The 26123-nt window shown below is 40.8% G+C and overlaps 1 long non-coding RNA gene across 1 annotated transcript in view; it reads right to left on the minus strand.

The window, feature by feature from the left end:
* The window catches only part of LOC120524206, a 42256-nt gene extending 16938 nt beyond the window's left edge, over positions 1-25318 (minus strand). Inside the window, exons 1-2 of the long non-coding RNA XR_005632767.1 lie at positions 25147-25318; positions 23645-23724 (exon numbers count right to left, since the gene is read on the minus strand). This is a non-coding gene — a long non-coding RNA (uncharacterized LOC120524206). The remainder of the gene's footprint in view (positions 1-23644; positions 23725-25146) is intronic.
* Positions 25319-26123: the final 805 nt, after the last annotated feature.

The raw sequence follows: 26123 nt of genomic DNA on the forward strand, positions 1-26123 counted from the left end.
CGGCAGCGCGACGGGAGCAGCAGAGGAGGCTGCAAAATGGAAGCCGCTGCAAAGCGGCGAGGAGGCACGTCACCGCACCCAGAGCAGGGTAGACAAGATTGCCGCACATCGCGTCGCTTCGTACCTCAAGCCGCAAGTAGTAAGTCTTGTATTCTTTTTTTTATTTTTATTTATTAATTTTATTACAATCAATACATAGCAATCAAGTTTTTACAAAAAAAAGAATTATGTTAAGAACAGATCGATCCCCACCCCTGAGAGAGAGAGCAAGCCAAACGGTGTAAAATTTAAGGCTTGTAAAAATACCTAAATTAATAAATTCTCTGTGCTTTATAAACTTATTTTAAAATATTACTGATTAGATCCTGCCATGTTTTGAAAAAAGTCTGTACAGATCCTCTAACTGAGTATTTGATTTTTTCCAATTTTAAATAGTATAACGCATCAGTTTCCCACTGACTTAAAAGAGGAGAGTTTGGGTTCTTCCAGTTTATCAGAATAAGTCTGCGTGCCAACAGTGTAGTGAATGCAATCACAATTTGTTTGTCCTTCTCCACTTTAAGCCCCTCTGGAAGAACCCCAAACACAGCTGTTAATGGGTTAGGAGGGATTGTGAGTCCAAGGCTGTCTAAGAGGTAATTAAAAATTTTTGTCCAAGAATAATGCTAATTTGGTGCAGGCCCAGAACATAAACATATATATTTATATATATTATGTGTGTGTGTGTAGAGTCACGCACGAGCGCATTGGGAGCAGTTAAAGGACCTGACGCACAGCGCTGATGAGACCCGTCAGGGGACGAAGACAGCGTACTAACCTCTCTCTCTCTCCCTTTTTCCTTAGAAAACACGAAGCAACGCCGTCATAACCCGGCCCGGAGTAAACGACAGTCTCCACTTTCGGGTTCCTTTCTTCCCTCTGGTCCCCCAAAGATGACGTCGCACTCCCATCTGCCATCACACCTTCCCAGCAATCATCATGTTTAATTTCCGGTCCACCCCTTTATATTGTCCCTCCAAATCCGCCATCTTTGTCTTTTGTTAAGCTCTTACAAGTTTTGTTTGAGAAGAAGACCTGTTTTGTTCTTGTTTGTTACAGTATACGGGGCATAAAAACCCCAAACCTTGATACGATTCTGTCCTTTATTTCACAGTGGCGTGGTCGGCAGGATAACAGTCCGAAAAGATGACCGAAGGACAAGACCTGAACACGGTCCTGATCACACTGGCCAACGAACTACAGGCACTGAAGGTAGAGCACGCTACCACGAGGGCGGAGCATACGGATGCACAAAGACGACTGGCCACGGCAGAAACGGTAAAGCCGGAGCCCGCTCGGCCACTGCCTCCTCCTCTGCTCTTCTTATCTCCTTTGCCTCTGTCCGAAGTAGACAACATCGAATCTTATTTCTCCATATTTGAGAGGATGGCCACCCACAATCAGTGGCCGTGTGCGGAGTGGGCCGCTATTCTGGCCCCGTACTTGAAGGGTCCGGCGCAGCGGGCCTATCATGACCTCCCTGAGGAGGAAGCTGCCCAGTATACCCTCCTGAAGGCTGAGATTTTCAAATGCTACTGCGTAACCTCCGACCAGCAGGCGAGGGAGTGGCGACTTTGGCAGTTTGACCCCAACGGACCTCCTAGGGAGCAGGCATTCGAATTTTGGGGCAAAATCGGGTGCTGGCTACAGCCAGACGTGAAAGACACTTGACGAGTGGTTGAGCTTGTGGTGTGTGAGGCCTTTTAATATGCCATGCCGGAGTATCTCGTCCAGCAGGTCCTGAGATATCCCTTTTCGAACATGGATGGCTTTCTGGAGGTACTCGAGCACCAGCTGGCGGTGAACCGACTCGCAGAGGTGGAGAAGCCAGCTTGCAAGGCCTGACAGGGACGTGCGGCCATACCAGAGGCCACCCGCTGCGGTCCAGAGGCTCCGGCTAAACTGCGCGACAGAGCGCCCCCATGCCGCGCTGTTTCAAGTGTGGTGAGGTGGGGCATATCGTCAACTCCTGCACCCTGAACCACGAGCTGATGGACTGCAGCTGGATGCGGGGTGAGAGGTATTGTGCTCTGTCGAATCTCTTGGCGGTATAAAACACGGCAGTGGTGTTAATTAATGGGCACTCGGTGATTGCATTGTTTGACTCCGGGAGTAACATCACCATTGTTGCTCGCCGTTATGTTCTGCCGCGACAGTGGGCTGCCCCAAATACGAAAGTAACTTGTATACAAGGGAAGACCAAGTCATATAGGTCCGCATACTGCTACATAGCCTGTAAAGGGGAACCTAAAAAAATGTTTGTCGCTGTGTTGCCCGAACCCCCATTTCCGGTTATACTAGGACATGACTGGTCAGAAAGGAAATGCGGTGGAGCCGCCATCACTCCGGAAGACAGATTGGGTCTGATCATGGAGGGACAGGGTCCCCTCCCAGCTGCTCCCACGCCGTGTACGTCGGCGACTGTTGATGACGTAGGGGACTCATCTTCACAGCCAGACCTCCTCTCGGACATGCAAGCTGAGGAGGAGCCGGCAGAGGAAGACGTGGGCCCCGATCTCCTAGACGGCGTGGAGTATCAATTCCGCGCCATGCCAGCTTCATTTAAAAGAGAACAATGGAATGATGATTCCCTGAAGTTCGCCCAGAATGCGATCGTATCCGCAATCGACGTATCATTAGCTGATTCCACACAACCGGGACCCCACTTTGTCCTAGAAAACGAATTGTTGTATCGAGTGGCGGAACACGAAGGTGAGGTTCAGAAGTTGTTACTAGTCCCGCGGACCTACCGGCGGCAAGTGTGTGAACTAGCGCATGCCCACCTCCTAGGCGCTCACCTAGGGGCCGAGAAAACACTGGAGAGGATTAAACTCTGATTTTATTGGCCTGGGATTAACGAGGAGGTCAGGTGCTTCTGTCAGTCTTGCCCAGTCTGCCAGTTATGCCAGATTCCCAGAAAAGACCGTGCTCCTCTCAAATGGCACGTCGATGAGGGGAATTGGGATGAAAGGGTCGGGATTGATCTAGTAGGATCCCTGGAATCTTCAAACAGAGGCCATAAATACATCTTAGTCATGGTCGATTATGCCACTCGGTATCCTGAAGCAGTTCCCCTGTGCACTGCCAATTCGAAGAACATCACACGGGAACTAGTAGCCCTCTTTGCCCGGGTGGGTATTCCTAAAGAAGTCCTCACGGACCAAGGTACCCCCTTTACTTCGGATATGTTCAGGAAGTTGGCCAAGTTGCTCCGCATTAAGCATCTCAAGACGTCTGTGTACCATCCCCAAACAGACGGGCTGGTGGAACATTTTAATCAGACCCTGAAACAGATGCTTCGCAAGGTAGTCAGCGCGGACGGTCGGAACTGGGACCAACTTCTATCCCTAGTGCTGCTCGCTTACCGGGAGGTGCCTCAAGCCTCCACTGGGTTTTCCCCTTTTGAGCTGCTGTATGGGCACCAACCCCGGGGTATTTTGGATGTATTAAAAGAAGGCTGGGAAGGAGAGGTGCTTCCCTCAGTTAGTATTCTAGAACATATCGCACAGTTACGTGATAGGCTAAAAAAAATCAGACCCATATTAAAAGAATACATGTCTAAGGCTCAAGCAGTGCAGGCCCGCAACTACGACCAGAACACGTCTATCCGGAAATTTCAACCAGGGTATCGCGTAATGGTGCTCGTGCCCACTTCCCACTCCAAATTGTTGGCCCATTGGCAGGGCCCATACGAGGTAAAGGAGAGGAAAGGGCTTGTGGACTATTTGGTGCTTCAGCCGAATCGTCGGCCGAGCAAGAGGGTCTATCATGTGAACTTGATAAAACCCTGGAGGGACAGTGAAGAGCCGCCCCTCCCCAGGCCGACCCTCTCCCTTTTCTCGGAAAAAGACGCTATTAACCTCGGTCCCAATTTGAATCCCCAACAGCAACAGGAGCTTCTTGGAGCAATCACCTGGTTTGATTTAGCGCGACATTGTGACCGATCCGGGGGGTAGTCAGGGAAAGACCCTATCGCCTCCTGGAGGCGAAATGTACAGAGGTGGAGCTAGAGGTACAGCGAGTGCTGGACCTGGACATCATTGAGGAGCGTCATAGCCCCTGGTCCAGTCCGATCGTCTTCGTTTCCAAGCCGGACGGCTCCTGGAGATTCTGTAATGACTTCAGACGTCACAATCAGGTTTCCAAGTTTGATGCCTACCCCATGCCCCGTATAGACAAGCTACTCAAAAGGTTTGGGATGGCTCGTTATCTGACTACCCTGGATATGACCAAAAGGTACTGGCAAATTCCCTTAACGGCATCCGCAAAAGAAGAAACGGCCTTCAGCACCCCTAGCGGGCACTGGCAATACAAGGCCCTCCCATTTGGTCTGCACGGGGCACCAGCGAACTTTCAACGTCTGGTATGGCCATATCCATGATATTCTATATGGTGTTCCACAAGGCTCTATCCTGGGTTCGCTGCTTTTCTCTTCCTGTTTCGCTGCTTCCGTTAGGTCAGATTATCTCAGGTTACAACGTGAGCTACCACAGCTATGCTGATGACACACAACTGTACTTATCAAGAGCACCTGATGACTCCGACTCTCTCGATTCACTAACACAATGTCTTACTGGTATTTCTCAATGGATGAATAGTAATTTTCTCAAACTAAATAAAGAGAAAACTGAAATTTTAGTAATTGGCAATAATGGATTCAATGAGGTTATCAGAAATAAACTTGATGCATTAGGATTAAAAGTTAAGACAGAAGTAAAAAATTTAGGGGTAACTGTTGACTGTAATCTGAATTTTAAATCTCATATTCATCAGACCACTAGGACAGCATTTTTTCACTTAAGAAACATAGCAAAAGTTAGACCTCTTATATCATTGAAAGATGCTGAGAAATTAATTCACGCTTTTGTTTTCAGTAGACTAGATTACTGTAACGCACTCCTCTCAGGACTACCCAAAAAAAGACACAAATCACTTGCAACGAGTGCAGAATGCAGCTGCTAGAATCCTAACTAGGAAAAGAAAATCCAAGCACATTTCTCCAGTTTTGATGTCACTACACTGGTTGCCTGTGTCATTCAGGATTGACTTTAAAATACTGCTTATGGTTTATAAAGCCTTAAATAATCTCGCTCCATCTTATATATTGGAATGTCTGACACCCTATATTCCAAATCGTAACCTTAAATCTTCAAATGAATGTCTCCTTATAATTCCAAAAGCTAAACTTAAAAGAAGTGGTGAGGCGGCCTTCTGCTGTTATGCACCTAAAATCTGGATCCTGGGGCCTCATGTATAAACGGTGCGTACGCACAGAAATGTTGCGTAAGAACTTTTCCAAGTTCAAATCGCGATGTATAAAACCTACACTTGGCGTAAAGCCACGCACTTTTCCACGGTACCTCATACCTTGTCGTACGCAAGTTCTCCACTCGGTTTTGCAGACTGGCAGCACCCAGCGTCAAAGCAGTGCTACTGTTCCTGTGTGGTTATACCTTATTTTCCTGACGCGGCTTTATAAATACACTAAAACTAACCGCATATTGTTTATTATTGTAACGCATCTGATTGTAGTTAACTTGTAACAATATAATGGTCCAGGGAACAACCATAGTATTCCTAATACCATAACTGCTTTAGCGTTGTTACTGTCACTGCAATTTCTTCTTCTTCTTTCAGCTCCTCCCGTTAGAAGTTGCCACAGCGGATCATCTTTTTCCATATTACTCTCACTGCACCACTCGGAGTATTTATATCACTGTATCTGAGTGTGAATCACAGCAGCAGCTGATCGGAAAGAGAATTATCGGTATACAGCTTCAAGGACACGCTGTCTCAGCCACTGTAAAACGTTTTAAAGCCTTTCCTGTACGGACCTCGCGGTTAAGAAACGGTTTCATCCCAAGAACTTTAAATGCACTCAATCAATTGCACCTTGTAGAACTGTTTGTACTTATAAGTACAATCACCCCACTGTAAACTTGCACTATAGTTATAATATCGCACAACCTGAGACACTTTATAAAGCGTGTATTTATATATGATGACGATATCATTTTTAAGGTGAAATGCAGCAAAATATGTTTATTAAATTATACTTAAAATTATACTTAAAACTTTAACTTCATTTAAATAATCTATATTCTTCACTGGGATTGTCGAAGGATAGAATAATTAAACATATAGCCTACTACGAAGATATTTCAATGTTCCTTAAATGTTTTGAAGAATCGGCACTAAGCTTACAGATGGCTTAACTTCTATTACAGAGCTGATTGTGTGGCGATTGGTTACTTGGGGAAAGAAAAGCAAGGACCGCAGTGGTGGCTACGCCAATATATATTGAATATAAAACAGAAAGAGAAAATAACACAGCTAAAAACGCAGCAACAAATTTCGGCTAAAGTTAAATGCTTGTGTCATGAGCACAAGGTGGCTATGCAGTGTCTGCAACGGACGTGGCCATCCACCGTGCATAAGCTACCTTACTGACATTGGCGGGCGAAGGAGCCACCGATTCTTCCTCTGCCCAGTACCACCACAAGCCTAGAGCCGCCCCTGAGTACTGCTGCAATAAATTATTTCATCGAAGTGAAACACATGTTTAATAACGTGCTTTAACTTCTATCATCATGAAAATGATATCACATATACATCTCAGTATTTTAGTTATTCAGAGAGCTGTAATATCACGGATGTAATGGATTCTGTGTCCAGTTGGAGGAAAACAGCCGGTTTAAGAAGCAAGTAGTGATTCACACACAGAGCACATAGAAGATCAAACACAAAACAAAGCATTTAACGTGCTACTTTAATTACGATGTAATTTGAGAAACTGGTTAATTAAACGATTTTAAGAAGTTTATGACTTTAATGACAAAATAAACTACGTGATTAAAGTGGAAATGTCGAGACTGAAGTTGACATTTCGTGCTTTTTCCCCACTGTGTGCCTTTTTTCTCTGTACCCTAATAAGCTTTCATATGACACTCAGACAGTGGGCTTACAACTCGGCTTTTCACGGCGACTTTGATATGTGACTTCTTTTTTATTTTCCAGCACTGTGCGATTTTGTGAACATGAGCTTTCAAATTTCTCCAACATGCTATGTCACTCGATCAACTTCCTTTTGTTGGTTATACCACGGTTTATTTATGTATGTTTTTACTTTGCCTCCACTTGGTATTCGCTGAAATTCTTATATTTTCCTCCGTGCTTTTCCCATTCTCTTTTCACAGAATGCTGAGCTTAAGGGCGATTTTATATTGATTTGCATATTCAAAGAGGCGTAATTCTGGGTGGAGTTGGGGCGTTACATGAAGCACGTGCACAAGCGTTAGTTTTCACGCTGATTGGGATTTATGTAACGGAAGAACGTGGAAGTTGGAGTACGCACAGATTCCTGCATCTGGATTTTTCTGTGCGTAAGCACATTTCGGCTTTTGTGCTTACGCCATGTTATAGTGCGAGTTCTACGCACGGTGTTATACATGAGGCCCCTGGTGGTTTCGAACTTCTTCCACTTACGGATGATGGAGGCCACTGTGCTCATTGGGACCTTCAAAGCAGCAGAACTTTTTCTGTAACCTTCCCCAGATTTTTTTTTTTTTTTGTGCCTCGAGACAATCCTGTCTCGGAGGTCTACAGACAATTCCTTTGACTTCATGCTTGGTTTGTGCTCTGACATGAACTGTCAACTGTGGGACCTTATATAGACAGGTGTGTGCCTTTCCAAATCCTGTCCAATCAACTGAATTTACCACAGGTGGACTCCAATTAATCTGCAGAAACATCTCAAGGATGATCAGGGGAAACAGGATGCACCTGAGCTCAATTTGGAGCTTCATGGCAAAGGCTGTGAATTCTTATATACATGTGCTTTCTCAGTTTTTTTATTTTTACCAAATTTGCAAAAACCTCAAGTAAACTTTTTTCACATTGTCATTATGGGGTGTTGTGCGTAGAACTCTGAGAAAAAAAATGAATTTAATCCATTTTGGAATAAGGCTGTAACATAACAAAATGTGGAAAAAGTGATGTGCTGTGAATACTTTCCGGATGCACTGTATATGTGTATGTGTATGTGTATGTGTATGTGTATGTGTATGTGTGTATGTGTGTATATATGTACAGTATGTGTATGTGTATATAGTCACACAATCAATTGATATTAGCAGTTAAACATTGCTTAAATGTAAATATACATACACATATGTTTTAATCATTTTAAATCATTAATTGCACTATAGCTTTTTGCTGATAAAATCTACATTTACTATAGTTATAGCGGTATGTTTTTTGCTGTGTGTCAGATAGACATTCATAATTCTTGAGGTGTAATTATAAAATATGGATTACCATTTTAACTATGTAGTACTTGATTCTTACTAAAATGTATGCTGTGTAACACACAGCGACAAATAATAAACACAGTACAGATCTTTAGAAAAAAGCCTATTGCTTACTAAGCATCAATTTCACATTTGTCTTTGTCTTTTCTTTTTCCAATTAAAAGTGTAAGCTACTGAATTTTTAAACGAGTAAGCTGACAGACTCAAGTGGTGCTGATTTAAAGGACAAAATAAAGGTCTGAATTTCTTAAAGTAGCTTTTTTAGCTGTTTGTCTAGTTGCACAAGATTACTTCTCTGATTCCTTTTTTTCAGTTTATTACTCCATTTTTTTAACATAAAGACTAATATATCAATTGCCTCTTCTTCACTGATAAAAAAAGCTTCCACTCCCGCTCTTTGTTTACACTACAGAAAGTTTGCCTCAAAAGTAAAAAAAAAAAAGACTTGTGCTGTCTCAACTACCATAATACCTTGTGTAAAGGAGCACTACAATTAAATTACCATAAAGCTTAGAAAAGCAGGGGATGAATATATATATAATTCTTCTCAGGTTGATATACCATTTCCAATATTTCTTTGGGTGGGCAGAAACAGACATTCTATAATTTCCTACATGTGGGAGATCTGTAATCACTTTCATACAGAACAGATTTTGTTCAAAATGCATTTATAGATATTTCTAAAGTGACAGAAAGGGACCAAAAAAGACATCCAATTAAAAAACATTTTATAAACAACAATAAATATTTTTTTTTAATTAAGAAATTGCTTTATTTTTAAAAATTGTTTTGGGAGTTGTTAGAAAGTTGAAATTTCTCCATACCCTCAAACAGAAATTTTCAGAGTAACATCCATTCAGACAACACTAAGGTTTATCTTAGTAAAGCATTAAAATTATTAAAAACAACTCTATGCTTTTTATAAGCAACTTTTCAGACATTTTCAGAATCTGAGCAGAATAACCATATTGGACTTTCTGCTCACTTAGTTATCCAAGGTGGATATGGAAGGGTGGAAGGGGTGCTTGTTATGTTGTGTTATTAATGTTATTAATTTGGACAGTAGGTGACACTGTAATGATAAAATGATATAAAAAGAATTGGGAGAGGGATGGGAGGAGAGTTCTTAGAAGGAGATTGTAAGACAGAGATTTTGCTGTCAAGGTATCTGGAAATTACAACCTGGAAATGTACTGATCGATAGAACATAATTGGCGACGAGGATATTTTCAAGCAATGATGTGGTGTTGAAGGCACATTTTCTGCCCAAGTGCAATGTGGTTGTTGAACGCCATAAATTTTGTAGTAGAGCCCAACGACATGATGAAACTGTGGCTCAGTATGTTTCTGCATTACAAGGTCTTGCATCTACCACGATTTTAAAGATAAAACTGATGAAATGTTGCGGACCAGTTGGTCGAAAAAGCAGCCTGTCCACGTGTCTGCGAGGAGTTATTATTTGGACATGACCTTACTCTTAAAAAAGCGGTGAAGCTTGCTTCGTAAATTGAAGCAGCTAAAAACCAAGCAGGGATCCCGGTAGCCCCTTCTCCAACTTCAGTCGATACAGTTCAAAGCATGATGTTATCTACATGACGCCGCTATGCCCAGGCCTTTGTACAGCGTGGTTCTGGCACTTCTATTACCTCCAATAAAAATCAGTCGTGTTTCTGCTGTGTATTCAAAGCACATCTCGCAAATGCTCCAGAGTGTCTGGCTGCATCGGCCACGTGCAGAAGTTGCAGGAATTCTGGACATTTTTCTTGTGTATGTCGCTCTCCTCCACAAGACCAGGTTCAGGGTATTGAGATTCCAGAAACTACCATTTTGTGTGTGAATGATGGTACAAACCAGCCTGTAAAAAATTACTGTGCTGTTACAATTCAAGCAAATGATTCTAAACCGTATTCAGTACGTCTCCTCGTAGACATGGGCTCATCTGTATCCAATTTACCCAGCAGGTTATGTGACAGGTATTTTGGTACTTGTTATTTATCTGCAACTCCCGTATGCCTGCTCTGTTATTCCAAAAATGAACTGCCTGTCATAGGATGCCTCCCAGCCCGAGTTTCATATGCAGCTGTCATGGTACCCGCTACTTTCTTCATCATGCAAACTGGTGCTCTTTAAATAAGCATGAACTTATTTATATCTTTGAAACTGCTAATCGAAGGTAATACAGTACTTACCCCACCAGTCCTGTTGCTATAGTTGTCTTCCACTCCATTCAGTGGCCTAGGATGTATAAAAGGGTTTGTACATAAGGTAAGAGTCCGGCCAGAAGTTCCACCGGTGCAGCAGAAATTGAGGCACTTGCCTATATCTATACGGACTGCTGTTTCTGCTGAACTGCATTACTTGCTAGATGCAGGAATTATTGAGTCAATGGTTGCTTCTCTGTGGGTATCACTAATAGTAGTCATACAAAAGAAATCTGGTGGCTTACGCACATGTGTGAACCTCCATAAGCCTAATAAAGCTGTTATTGTTGATTCTTTTCTGCTGCCACATATTGAGGAACTGCTTTCTCAATTATGAGGTGCTACTGTCTTCTCCACTATAGATCTTGCAAATGCTTACCATCAAGTGCTCTTGCACGAGGAGAGTAGGGACCTGACTGCATTTATAACACACAATGGCTTGTTCTTGTTTTGCTGTGTCCCCTATGGGCTGGCATCTGCTCTAGCCGCGTTTCAAAAATTACTGTCAACACTTCTCCATCATCTTCCAGGTGTCCAGAATTACCTTGATGATATTGTTATCTATGGATCCATGGTAGCTGAGCATGATCGTCACCTCTCAGCTGTTTTAGAATGCTTGGAGAAGGAATGGCTACAATTAAACAAGGACAAATGTCATTTCAAGCAGCGTCCCTTCGTTTTTTGAGGCATGTAATTTCTGCAGAGGGTATTTCGCCTGACACAGAGTATGTATATGCCTTCCTTAACACACTCCTTCCCACAGATGCTTCTGTTCTGCATTGATTTTTAGGTCTAATGTCATGGTATGCAAAGTTCATACCACATTACACCACAATAGTAGAACCTATGCGTGTTTGTTTATGTGGACAATTCAACTTTGACTTCACAGAGGAAACACAGCGTAGCTTCCATAGGGTCAAAGAATTCATTCTGACCAGTCCTGCTCTGGCAAATTTTGATCCTGCTTTGCTTTCAACTATAGCAACTGATACTTCAGACTACAGGCTGGGTGCAGTATTTACACAAATGCATGCAGATGGAATGGAACATACTGTTGCCTTTGCTTCTTGTACACTTTCTCAGACTGAGATGAAGTTTTCTGCGGTGGAAAAGGAGGCCTTAGCGTGTGTTTGGGCAGTTGAAAAGTTGCAAACTTTGGTCTCGTCCGATGCGAGAGATGGACGTCTGAAGTGGAGCTCCGCTAGCAGTGGTGCTATTTTTCATATTATTTGCTTATTATTCTGAGATATCCTGTATTTATTCAACCCGAGAGGGACTGCTACAGTATATGTAAACACATATAAACATGGCCAACAAGAAGGGGGGTCCGAAAGAATCGAAGACTAAAGCTACATCCAAGCTGCGATCAGCAAGCCCTAGTTCGAGATACGGCCTCTCAGAGACAGACCTGGATCAGATGGGCGAAAGTACAGACTCCTCGGGACCACGGTCCGCTACATCGTCGCCGGCTGAGAGCGAAAAGGGGAGCGAAGGTGCGATCGTGAGTGCAGATGTGGATAGCTCGCCGATTGGAGAGGATTACCTGAAACTGGAAAAGGGGGAGGTCCGCGGCTTCAGTTACGCAATTACGCGGACTGGAGCAGCGGGACACCGCTTCAGCAGAGTCTGCTGCTTCATCTACGGTACAAGAAGGCACAATTGAGCTATCTGAACTGAAAGTGTTGCTCGCTGAGCTCACGCAAGATATAAAGAAAAGCGAGAAGGCTAATGAGAAAGCAACGGCAAAGGCACATGAGAGACTGAAACAGGAGATGAAACAGGCCAATGAATGGCTGCGACAGGAAATCCAACAGGCAAATGAAAGGCTGTGACAGGAATTCCAACAGGCAAATGAAAGGCTGCGTCAAGAGGTACAACTTGAACTTTGACAGGTGCTGGGTAAAATTGAAGAGCGCATTGAGAAAAACTCGGTTAAACTGAGCACGCTTGCTGATCAATTGGAGCATCTTAATGAGACATTCACGAATCGGATCGAAATGGCGAACATTCAGCTGCCAGTGCCGAGGAAAGAGCAGTAAATGTCAGTTCGGAATGTAAAAAACTCGGAGAAAAACTTGGAGACAGACTGGCTGCTTTAGAAGATGGGAGTAGAAGGTATAATGTCAGAATTGAAGGCCTGCCGGAGAATCGAGAAAGTTCAAACCCTGTGAAATTCGCAACTGAACTTTTTTCTAAAATAATCGGGGGCGACTTTAAAGCAGAATCTGAGATAGCAGCGCTTACGCGCGCTGATCAAACACCGTCAGACCCGACCAAGATCTTTTATAGTTCGTTTTGAACGATTATCATTTAAGTTAGAGGTGATGGCACTCCTCAGAAAAAAGGAAGATATTATATATGAAAATAGCCACATTCGTGTCTTCCCTGACTTCTCTCCAGCAACAGCTATTAAACGCGCCTTCTATAATATTAAACAGCTGCTACGGCAAGCCAGTGTCAAATACGCCTCCTGTATCCGCAAAACTGAAAGTGGAATGGCAGGGTCATTTCTATGTTTTCGCTAGCAAGGAGGAAGCAGAAAATGAATTAAGAAAGCTGATCCCGGTGACTATTCTGATACATAATTGTGAGTCATGGCGGTAAATGATAAAGCTAGGATTAATAATCTACTGTCTGATCTATTTGTTTTAAAATACGGGTTTTTTATCAGCATATATTCTCATATTCTTATATTATTATTACTTACTTATTACTTATCATTACTTAGTATTACTAGGGCGCTAAATGTTTATGTTTTATTGTGCTTAATTACGTTTTCCTCCTCTTTTCTCTTTTTCTTTTCTAATTATTTCATGTGTACCCTAAATGAGACTGTTCAATATCATACCCTTGGTTTACTGTTATTGCTATTACTGCATTAAGACTTGTTATGCTTATTTTGGACACATCTTTAACACCATCACCTGGGTTTATTATCTGGGGGTATCATCTTAATGCACTAAAATTGCTGAAGATTATATATATATATATTAAGTGCAAAATTCTTTTTTTTTTTTTTTTTTTTCCTCTTTTAAAGACTATATTGGTAACAGATATCTCTATCTTTTAACCTTAAAGCGCCACTGCATGGGGGCTTGATGTGCTTTGGACGTGCTCTGTCTCTGGGTATGTCAGAGGACTGGGACTGCATGAAGTGGGTTTTAGCCTCACCTGGGGAGGCAAAAGGGAGGGTGGGGGGTTAAGGGGGGAAGAGAAAGAGAGCAGGCTGGATCTATATCTAATCTATCATCTCAATCTTTATAATTATAACTATCAACGTAATAATAAGCTGCATGGCAACAACTCTTGGGGAATAGGAAATTAAGACCTAAACTATTTCACTTCCAGTTAAGACTATAAAATGACATCAAAAACTCAGAATCAGTGTCTCCATGATGGGACAGTTAACTCGTAAGCTGGAATGTTAAAGGCCTGAATCACGAATTAAAGAGAAAGAAAGTACTTTCTCACCTAACAGGTCTAAATGCTAAAATAGTATTTTTACAGGAAACCCACTTACTAAGTAAGGATCAGTTCCGCTGCAAAAGACTGGACTGGCCAAATGTTCCATTCTAGTTTTACAAAGAAAACTAGAGGGGTGGGAATTCTCATACATAGAACAGTACCATTTGTAGCATCAGATGTAGTATTGGATCCTGAAGGGAGATATGTGATGGTCATGGGAGACTTATCTAACTGTAAAATGATTTTGATAAATGTTTATGCACCTAATGTTGATGATAAGGAATTTATACAAAATTTATTTGCATCCATTCCCAATCTGAACACTCATAAACTTATAATGGCTGGGGACTTTAATTGTGTTCTAAATCCACTTTTAGATAAGACTTCCTCCACAGGGGGAAAGGCAACTAACACCGCAAAGATAATTACAAAGTTTATAACTGATCACAACTTATCAGATCCCTGGAGGTTTTAAACCCAAATTCAAGAACATATTCTTTCTACTCACCAGTACATCATTGCTACTCAAGGATTGATTACTTCTTTATAGATAATAACTTCTTGCCTAAGATTAAATCTTGTAAATACGATGCTATTGTTATTTCAGACCATGCTCCGATGATCTTGGAGCTGAAATTACTAAGCCCCATACACTCACCCGCAGATGGCCTCAACCGCTTCTATTAGCTGACGAGAATTGTACTGAATTTATATCCAAACAAATGAATTCTTTCTAGAGACAAATACATCCCCTGAGATCTCTGCAGGAATACTCTGGGAAACTCTTAAGGCCTTCTTAAGAGGACAGATTATCTCATATCTTTCCCACAGAAATAAATCCGAAGAAAGTAGCAGAGATAAAAAGCGAAATTACTAAAATAGATGAAGAACATGACAGACTACCAAGCGAGACTCTACATAAGAGGAGGCAGGCTCTACATTCAGAATTAAACCTCTTGACAACTAAAGAAACTGAACAACTAATTTACAAATCCAGACATCATTATTATGAACATGGAGAGAAAGCTAATAAGCTTTTAGCAACAAATTCACAAGCAAGATGTGCAACGCAATCTCGTAATCACTAACACTAACGGAGATAAAATCATCGAACACAAAAATATAATGTACACTTTTAGAGACTACTATAAATCCCTATATACTACTGAGTTTAAAGAAGACAATATACAATCTAATGCATTTCTGGATACATTACAGATACCACAAATTGACGCTTTTAGTGTGGAGGAACTCGATAAACCTCTGTCATTATCAGAATTACTGGATGCTATAAAGTCACTCCAAGGTGGAAAAGCAGCAGGCCCTGACGGCTACCCTGCAGAGTTTTACAAGAAATTCTCCGCTCAGCTAGCTCCCTCCTATTAGCAACATTTACAGAAGCCAGAGATAACCAATCTCTTCCACAAACCTTTCGCCAAGCACTAATCACTGTCTTTCCAAAACAAAATAAGGACTTATTACAATGTGCATCATACAGACCAATTTCACTTCTGAATAACGACGTTAAAATACTCTCTAAAATCATAGCTAGAAGGATGGAGAAAGTGCTCCCCTCAGTAATATCACAAGACCAAACTGGATTTATTAGGGGCCGACACTTATCTTCAAATCTTCGACGCCTGTTTAATGTAATATACTCACCAACTAAATCAAACACCCCAGAAATATTATTATCATTGGATGCAGAAAAAGCATTCGACATGATTGAATGGAAATACCTTTTACTATTTTGGAGAAGTTTGGGTTTGGCCGAACATTTGTGCATGGATTAAATTACTGTATACTAACCCAGAAGCTTCAGTTTGCATCAATAACATTTGCTCAGACTACTTTAAACTAGAACGTGGCACAAGACAAGGATGCCCTTTGTCACACTGCTGCCATTGAACCACTGGCAATACATTGTCGAAATACTGATCAGATAAAGGGGATTAGCAGAGAAGGACTGGAACAGAAAATCTCATTATATGCAGATGACATGGTACTGTATATATCGGACCCAGAAAATTCTGTGCCTGCAGTCTTAGCAGCACTCACAGAATTTCAAAAGCTCTCTGGTCTCAGAATTAATCTGAATAAAAGTGTACTCTTTCCGTGAATTCTCAAGCATATAATATTAGATTAGACACCCTTCCTTTTATCATTGCAGAACAGTTTAAATACCTCGGGGTAAACATCACAAGTAAACATAAAGCTCTTACTCAACAAAATTTCGTCGTCTGCATGGAAAAAATTAAACAAGACTTGCATAGATGGTCAACCCTTCATCTCACACTAGCTGGAAGAATTAACACTGTTAAGATGAATATTCTTCCTAAGCTCCTTTTTATTTCAAAACATACCAATATACATTAATAAATCGTTCTTTAAGCAATTAGATTCAACAATAACCTCATTTATTTGGAATTCTAAACATCCACGCATCAAAAGAGCGACCCTACAAAGACAAAAGGCAGAAGGCGGCATGGCTCTACCTAACTTCCAGTTTTATTACTGGGCGCAAATATACAGGCGATAAGAACCTGGACACAAATAGAAGAACATACACAGGCATGGACCGCAATAGAAGTAAAATCCTGCAGTACTTCTTTGTATTCCTTGCTCTGTGCTACAATAAACACACGTTATCGGCAATACACTAATAACCCAATTGTGCTCCACTCACTTAGAATCTGGAACCAATGTAGAAAGCATTTTAAGACGGAGAAGCTTCTTTCTGTGGCACCCTGCAAAGAACCACCTCTTTCAACCTCACAAACATATGCAGTTTTTAATATCTGGAAAAATTTGGAATTAACTTGCTTAGAGATCTTTATATAGACAACGTCTTTGCATCCTATGAACAATTACATTCCAAATTTAACATTCCAGCTACAAATTTCTTTCACTATCTTCAAATCAGGAACTTTGTTAAACAGAACCTTCCAGATTTTCCTCATCTTGCACCCTCATCCACGCTGGAAAAATATTGCTCAATTTCAAGGAGTTAGACTCCATCTCTACAATATATAAAATCATTTTACAATCCCTTCCTTTCAAAGATCCAAGAGGACACTGGGAAAATGACCTCTCAATTAATATATCAGAAAAGGAGTGGAAAGTAGCAATGCAGAGAATTCACTCAAGCTCCATATGCGCAAAGCATACAATTATACAACTCAAAATTATATATCGAGCACATCTGTCTCGACTAAAACTCTCCAAAATGTTTCCAGGGCATGATCCAACCTGCGAACGTTGCAACCAAGCCCCAGCCTCACTAGGTCACATGTTCTGGGCCTGCACCAAATTAACATTATTCTGGACAAAAATTTTAATTACCTCTCAGACAGCCTTGGACTCACAATCCCTCCTAACCCATTAACAGCTGTGTTTGGGGTTCTTCCAGAGGGCTTAAAGTGGAGAAAGACAAACAAATTGTGATTGCATTCACTACACTGTTGGCACGCAGACTTATTCTGATAAACTGGAAGAACCCAAACTCTCCTCTTTTAAGTCAGTGGGAAACTGATGCGTTATACTATTTAAAATTGGAAAAATCAAATACTCAGTTAGAGGATCTGTACAGACTTTTTTCAAAACATGGCAGGATCTAAACAGTAATATTTTAAAATAAGTTTATAAAGCACAGAGAATTTATTAATTTAGGTATTTTTACAAGCCTTCAATTTTACACCGTTTGGCTTGCTCTCTCTCTCAGGGTGGGGATCGATCTGTTCTTACATAATTTTTTTTTGTAAAACTTGATTGCTATGTATTGATTGTAATAAAATTAATAAATAAAAATTAAAAAAAAAAAAGTTGCAAACGGATTTGTGGGGACACCGGTTCACTTTGAAAACAAACCACCGGGGCGTCATGTATAACGCTGTGTGTAGAATTCTCACTATAACATGACGTAAGCACAAAAGTCGAAATATGCTTATGCACAAAAAAATCCAGATGCAGGAATCTGTGCGTACTCCAACTTCCACGTTCTTCTGCTACATAAATACTGGTCAGCGTGAAAAGTAACACATATGCACGCGCCTGCTGTCCCGCCCCAATTCCTCCCAGAATTACGCCTCTTTGAATATGCAAATCAATATAAATAGCCCTTAAGCTCAGCGTTCTGTGAAAAGACAATGGGAAAAGCACGGGGGAAAATATAGAATTTCAGCGAATACCAAGTGGAGGCAAAGAAAAATGTACTATTTGTTGATTTAAACAGTGGTAAAAACAACAAAAGGAAGTTGATCGAGTGACATAGCATGTCGGAGAAACTCGAAAGCTCAAGTTCACAAAGTCACACAGTGCCCGAAATAAAAAAGAAGTCACATATCAAAGTCGCTGTGAAAAGGTGAGTTGTAGCCCACCGTCTGAGTGTCATATGAAAGCTTATTAGGATACAGACAAAAAAAAAAATAGGCACAAAGTGGTAAAAAAGCACGAAATGTAAACTTTAATCTTGAAATTTCCACTTTAATCACATAGTTTATTTTGTCATTAAAGTAGAACATCATAAACTTCATCTTAAAATCATTTAATTTACTAGTTTCTCAAATCCCATCGTAACTAAAGTAGCAAGTTAAATGCTTTGTTTTGTATTTGATCTTTTATGTACTCTATGTGTGTGAATCACTATGTGCTTCCGTTCTTTCTCTTTCTCCGACAGGACACAGAATCCATTACATTCGTGATATTACAGCTCTCTGAATAATTAAAATACTGAGAGATTTTCATGATGATTGGAATGAAAGTATGTTATTCAACATGGGAACACGGTGGCGCAGTGATTGTTCATGTCTCACACAAGATGCTGCTGCGCCATGTGCGACCTTCGATGAAATCATTTATTGTAGCAGTACTGTCTCTCAAACGTACTAACCTTTAATTCCTGTCCTTACTTTTCTTTCTCCAAATACCCAATCGCCACACAATCAGCTCTGTAATAGACGTTAAGCCATCTGTAAGCTTATAACGACGACTCTTCAAAACTTTTAAGGAACATTGAAATATCTTTATAGTATGTGTTTAATTATTCTGTCCTTTTAACCTTCCAGTGTCGTGCCAGCCTCAGTAAATATACAGCGCGAGGCAGGAACAGTACATGAACTTGCTACTGCTGTGGCACTGTGTCCTCACATGTTTAATTATTAACAATACACATTATTTAAATGAAGTTAAAGTTTAATATGTATAATATAATCAACATATTTTGCTGTATTTCATCTTAAAAATTATATTGTCATCATATGTAAATACGCACTTTATAAAGTGCCATAGGTTGTGCAATATTATAACTGTAGTGCAAGTTTACAGTGAGGTGATTGTACTTATAAGTTGTCAGAGGTGGCTGGGGTGGCAACCCGGCCGGGACGCCCAGGAGGACCGGAGGAGGGATTGCACCTTCCCCAGACCATCTGGGGGTGACCTCCCTGATTCCTCTGGGGGCCACAGGTACAGAGCGTTGAAGCTCCACCCTGTAGGGGCCCGTGGTCACCACCAGGAGGCACCCCCATGCCTTTGGAGCCCTGGACTTCAGCACTTCCTCCACACCAGGAAGTGCTGGGGGGAAGAGGAGCAGAACCACCCGGAGTGCTTCCGGGGTTACAGCCAGTACTTCCACCACACGGGAGCATGTTGGTGGGAGATTGCCGGGAAGCACCTGGAGCACATCCGGGTGTGAATAAAAGGCGCCGCCTCCCTTCATTCGAGGCGAGAGTCGGGAGTAGAGTGGACTGAGCTTGCTGGAGGAGGCAAGGAGGCGGCCTGAAGAAAGTAAGGCATTGTGTGGCCAGGACTTTGGGGACTCTGGGGGTTTTTGTGGTGCACTTGACTTTTGTATATAGTGTGAATAAACGTGTTTGTGGGTGACATGAACGTGTCTGTCTGTCTGTGTCCAGGCCAGCCTCCACAAAGTACAAACAGTTCTACAAGGAGCAATTGATTGAGTGCGTTTATAGTTCTTGGGATGAAACTGTTTCTGGACCTCGAGGTCCGTACAGGAAAGGCTTTGAAACATTTTGCCGTGGCTGAGACAGCGTGTGCTTGATACTGTATACAGATAATTCTCTTTCCGATCAGCTGCTGCTGTGATTCACACTCAGATACAGTGATATAAATACTCCGAGTGGTGCAGCGAGAGTAATATGGAAAAAGATGATCCACTGTGGCAACCCCTAACGGGAGGAGCTGAAAGAAGAAAAAGATGGTGCAGTGAGAGTAACAACGCTAAAGCAGTTATGGTATTTGGAATACTATGGCTATTCCCTGGACCATTATATTGTTACAGGTTAATTACAATCAGATGCATTACACTAATAAACAATATGCGGTTAGTTTCAGTGTATTTATAAAGCTGCGTCAGGAAAATAAAGAGTAACCACACAGGAACAGTAGCACTGCTTTGACGCTGGGTGCCGCCAGTCTGCAAAACCGAGCGGAGAACTTGCATACAACAGGGTATGAGGTACTGTGGAAATGTGCGTGGCTTTACGCCAAGTTCAGGTTTTATACATTGCGATTTGAATGTGGAGACGTTCTTACGCAACATTTCTGTGCGTACGCACCGTTTATACATGAAGCCCCAGGCCCTCATAATACTTCTTACTACGAAAAATGTGGGAAGATCTGGTTTGTGTATTGCCCGTTGGTCGGCACGTCTCCTTTGCTTTAATTATGATGTGTTGTACCGCACGGGAGCAGAAAATTTGACTGCGGACTGCCTATCTCGAGTCCCTGTATCTGCTCCTACTGTGCCATCTGAATTAGAGCCAGAGTATGCTGCCCTTCTGTCCTCATCCGTGAAGGCAGTAAGCTGTTCAGAATTCAATACTGCTTCTGCATCATGCCCAGAACTGAGTGCCATACGCATCACATTCATTCCGGATGGCCTGCAAATATTTCACTTGTACCTAATGAGCCTGTACTGTACTTTTGCATACGGCATGAACTTTCTGTTAAAGATGATTTTCTGTTGAGAGGATTGGATCGCTTAGTTGTGTCGGTTAAATTGAAACAGGTAATTGTGGACCTAGCACACGAGGGTCATCAAGGAATTGTCCGCACAAAACAGAGGCTTCACAACCTGTACTGGTTTCTGAAAATGGATGATCTTGTCATGACAGTAATCAAGTCCTGTCAGCCTTGCCAATCAAATGGTAAGACCACAAAGATGTTTGCCACGCTGTTACAACCAGTTACCATTGATGTGATTGGGCCCTTTGAAATTGCACCTACTGACTGTCACTTTGCATCCACACTAATTGGCTATTATTCAAAATGGCCTGAAGTTGGTTTTACATCAGAAATTACTGCTTCAGCTGTAGTTGCTTTTTTAGTATCTATTTTCAATCGCCATGACAACCCTCAATGCTTGGTATCTGATAATGGTCCTCAGTTCACATCCTCTATGCTGTCCACAATACTACAAGAGAGGGACATTCAGCACACTAGATCTGCTAATTATCACTCACAGGCTAATGGAGCAATTGAAAGATTTAATCGAGTGCTCAAGGAAACGGTACAAATGCTTAATTTACAGCGTAAGCCCTGGAAATCATCCATTACAGAATTCTTTCATATCTTTAGACCTACATCACATGCGACAACAGGTATTTCGCCTTTTGCTTCATGGGCATAAGATGAGTACTAAACTGAATGTATTGCCTTTGTCAACATCTGTTCGACTAGACGATGCAAGCATAAGACATCAAGTTGCTGCTAAACAAAAATAAGATGAAGAAATACACGGGTGATAGAAGAGGGGCTCGTGTCCCGTTACTGGCAAAGGGGGACACATTGCGAGTAAAAATGCCTACTCTGCCTATTACATTACAGTAATCCCATGCCTGTACATGGCAAAATTGGAGAAAGTAGCTACGTGCTTGGTGACGGTAAAGTATGGAATGCAGCACATTTGTCCTCTTGCACAACATGTGCAAATTCGGTAAATGACGTGCCAACCGCGGATCAATCCTCTGGTGCTCCTCGTGCTGCTCCGCTTGAGTCACACAGGGATTCATCCCTTGAGTATTTTCACCTCTGATTCCAACAGTGGAACCACCTGCTTTGCTGGTCCCTGAAGGAAATGGGAAGTCCACCTTGAAGGGCCTCCTATGCTGCCGTCCTGGGTGGTTAAAAGACTATGAGATGGGACCCATAATGCAAGTCAGACAGATTAGTCTGTTGTTTTCTTTTGTTGTTATTTTCCCTTTTGCCAGCAAGCTTTAGACGGGGAGTTAGATATTTAAGAAAGGGGAAGATGTTATGCTGTGTTATTTAATGTTATTAATTTGAACAGTAGGTGGCACTATACAAAAATAATCTAAAAAGAACTGGGAGAGGGATGGGAGGAGAGTTCCTAGAAGGAGATTGTAATACAGAGATTTTGCTGTAATAAAGAAGGTATTTGAAAATTACAACATGGAAATTTCTTTATGTACTGATCAATTGATTGTATTGTTGATTGATTGTAATGAAATTTGTAAAATCTGGAAAAAGTTCAAGCTCCATTACTCCCAGAAGGGATTCTATTGTGTTTGGCATGAGCAAAGGCCTTAACCTGAAAATTACACCAGGAGTTCTGAACAATGGCTGACCCTGTGCTCTGACTCCAAAAGGTCATATCAAAAGACAGTTTCCCCTTAGGAATTAACAAAAATAAAAAATACTACAGTGTAGCTTTTGTACATGCATTTAATATATAGGAAATTAAGGAAAGGCTTTAAAGGTCAAAAAGAGAAAAACACAGAAATGAAGGTGCACATTTGATTTAGTTTCCTCAGGCAGTGCAGGGTGAAGAAAAAGTCTGTTAGCTAAATGCCTATTAATAACCCATCAAGTGACCCTGAATAAGTCACTTCTCGTGTAAGTGCTCTATTTTTACAAATAGGGAAACAACTGTAGAAAAAGCTTTTATTTTATAAGGTACTTTGGATTAAAGCATCAGCTAAATGTCAGTGTCAACCTGCATGCAATTTCTCTGTCTCTTCTGCTAAAAGCATATTCTAGATGCCCAGTCTAAAACATAGAAGTGCGGCTGGATATTGGAATGGCATTTGAAAGTTCAAATCAGAGTTACACATTCTAGGCTAGGAGTGATGCCTCAGCTGTAAACCATCAATAAATAGCAACAAACTTTATCAATAGCTAACAATGAGCAGTCAAGCCTGTGATGTGCCTACCAAAACAGTTTAAATTCATGCTGGCCGATTAGATCACAATCACAAGCACAGTTTCAGATTAGAGAGCAAATTAACAGTACTTGAAAAAGTCTGCTCAAGCAAATAATTTTAATTTAAGCTATTATTCTGTAATTAAGATATCAGCTGGAGTGAAACACTTTATACTGTACGCTGTAGCATGCCAGTGCTGGCATCTCCTTCACAATAGAAATTACAATGCATCATAGCTGGACTTCACAGCCTTGTGATCCTCAAGTTACTGCAAAAGTTTGTTCTTAGTGATGACTTGCCAATAAAAATAAAGCTTGGCCTTCAAATAACATTTCTTTTGAAATACATTTGTGATACATTTGGAAAGAGAAAAACAAATAATTGTCAATCAATAATAGTATAAAATATACATATGGTAAATAAAACAGTTGGGTACTAACAGAGGACAGACCTGTCATCTTGAACAATCCAGTAAACACGTCCTTCAGCTTTGGTCTTTATCTGGTCAACTTTCATTGTTACTTCTCTCGGCTGTTGAAACATAAATACACTCTTAAAAATAACAGTTCTTTATTGGCACTTTATGGTTATTTACTTAACAAAATGAGGCAATCAGAGATACAACAAAAATGGGAGAGATATCTAAGAAAGCACAGTAAAATAGGCTGAAATGGTATGGACATGTGGTGAGGAGAGACAATGAATATCTGGGCAGAAGAGTGATAGGAATGGAAGTGCAGGGGAAGAGAAAGTGAAGGAGGACAAAGCAGAGGTGAATGGATAAATTAAAAGATTTGAAGAAAATGAGCTTGACTGGGGAGAAAGTGCTGTATGGAGAAGGTTGATCAAGCACATTGACTCCACATAGATGGAGGAAAAGATGAAGAGGAAGAAAAAGATTGGGTTGCATTGTTTTTCTTAGAACCATTTCTCGAGAAAGAATCGTATAATTCTGGAAAGACTCAGCCTCGTGTTGTAGGGTGCAAGACAGTGACTCAAGCATCACAACAGAAATAAATAAGAAGATGCTCTTACATAACCACAATTTGCCTTCTGTTGCCTTTAGAGCTCAACTCATCATTTGCAAAAAATATTATACCAAAAGGAACTCTTAATATATACTGTGACAAAACCTACATAATGAAATGTTTCTTTTGTGCCAACTTAAATACTTAAATGAAAGTAAACAATACTGTATCTGGTTCTGTTCACTTTGTTATGGGACTTGAGTTCTAAATAAGTTTAGAGAGTGTGGTAACTCTATGGTGTCCAGTCGCTCACAGGGCTGACCATTCAGTTAATGCTGGTGAATGTAAAGTCACATTAAAACCCACCTGCTGAAGTGCAGGAAAAGGTGAAATTGGCTGCTGATTTGCTTTCAAGCTGTTTTGGCCGTTTGACATACAGGTTTTTCTTCTGCTGAACTAGCGTCTAAATTCATACAGATAAGTAATGATTTAATTCTCGTCCTTGTCACTTTTAACATTTGCAGGAAAAGGGTCATAAATAATTAATTCTTGCAAATGTGTTAGTGATAGTGTTCCAGAATCTCTTAGCAGGTAGATCAGGACTAATAGGTGTTAAAAGTAAGCCCACCATCTCCTCTAATACACTAATTTCACACTGAGACTTGGTTTTCTAACAGCCTTTCCTTTTTTTTAAATGTATACGGCTCTGTCCATGATGATGATCCTCTGATTCAGCTCATTTAGCCATTTGGATCAGACTCTAATTTGGACTTTGAACAGGAAATGATTTCTTCCCCCCCCATATTTACAGGTGGGTCTCTTTAACATTAATTAAAATGCAGTTATATAATGAGTGACTGTCTCGGGCAGTGCTCAGTGTTGATAGGTGCAATGAAGCTTTGTGAAACACCAAAATATGTGAAGTGATTATTCCACACATTGTTTCAAAACATTTCAAACCCATCTCCATGGTAACTTTACATACCCACTGGCTGCCCACGCCCTCCTGGACATTTTATAATGGATTCTGTGATGGGCTGTCCAGTCTGATGGCAGAATCTTTCAATGTGATGATTTCAAAGCTCTTCTGACTGAGATGACTTTTCCATAGACAGCAGTACAGCTTGGCAGTAGAGCAGATGCACAAAGTCCCACACCAAAATACTGAAAAAACAGAACAGAGCGTCGAAAGTAATGGTTTTATAGGTATTATATTGCTTACTTTTTGTACAATTGACTTACAAACAGATGCAGTATGCACAGTTAATCAGCAGCTCTAGTCAGGGTATGCCAGACTAAAGATGTATGTTTTCAGCCTAGATTTAAAAGCTTAGACTGAAGGGGCATCTCTTATAATAGGAGGCAGATCATTCTAGAGCTACATAAAGCTGTTTCATTATCAGTTTTAATAAATAGGTGACAATTAATAAAGTATCTATCTATCTATCTATCTATCTATCTATCTATCTATCTATCTATCTATCTATCTATCTATCTATCTATCTATCTATCTATTATATAATTCCTTTAATATCTATCTATCTATCTATCTATCTATCTATCTATCTATCTATCTATCTATCGGCATTATGGAGGGGATTAGATGTACAGCAATAGACACCATATTACTAAAAACAACTCTTTTACAAATTGAGTTAATACAAGGGTCAATAAGACCAATAATTATTTAGAAAATTCTCCTTTGACTTTGTGAAAGCTCATTTTAGGAGCTTTGTGGGTTTATCTTATCTTATATATATATTAATTAGAAGCCAATTTCTGCCAATTTAATGAAACACATTTTTAAATTTTAAAACTTGTTAATGATTTCATTCTACTACAGCAGACATTTCCAAACTTGCTCGATTTTCTTTTTCCTGAGAGTACCATCTAAATGTTTTGTGGACTACAATATATCAATATTTCTCCGACCTTCACTTTTTTCTTTTCAAACATTTTATG

This window comes from Polypterus senegalus, chromosome 2 (genome assembly GCF_016835505.1).
Source record: "Polypterus senegalus isolate Bchr_013 chromosome 2, ASM1683550v1, whole genome shotgun sequence".
NCBI classification, from domain to species: domain Eukaryota; kingdom Metazoa; phylum Chordata; class Cladistia; order Polypteriformes; family Polypteridae; genus Polypterus; species Polypterus senegalus.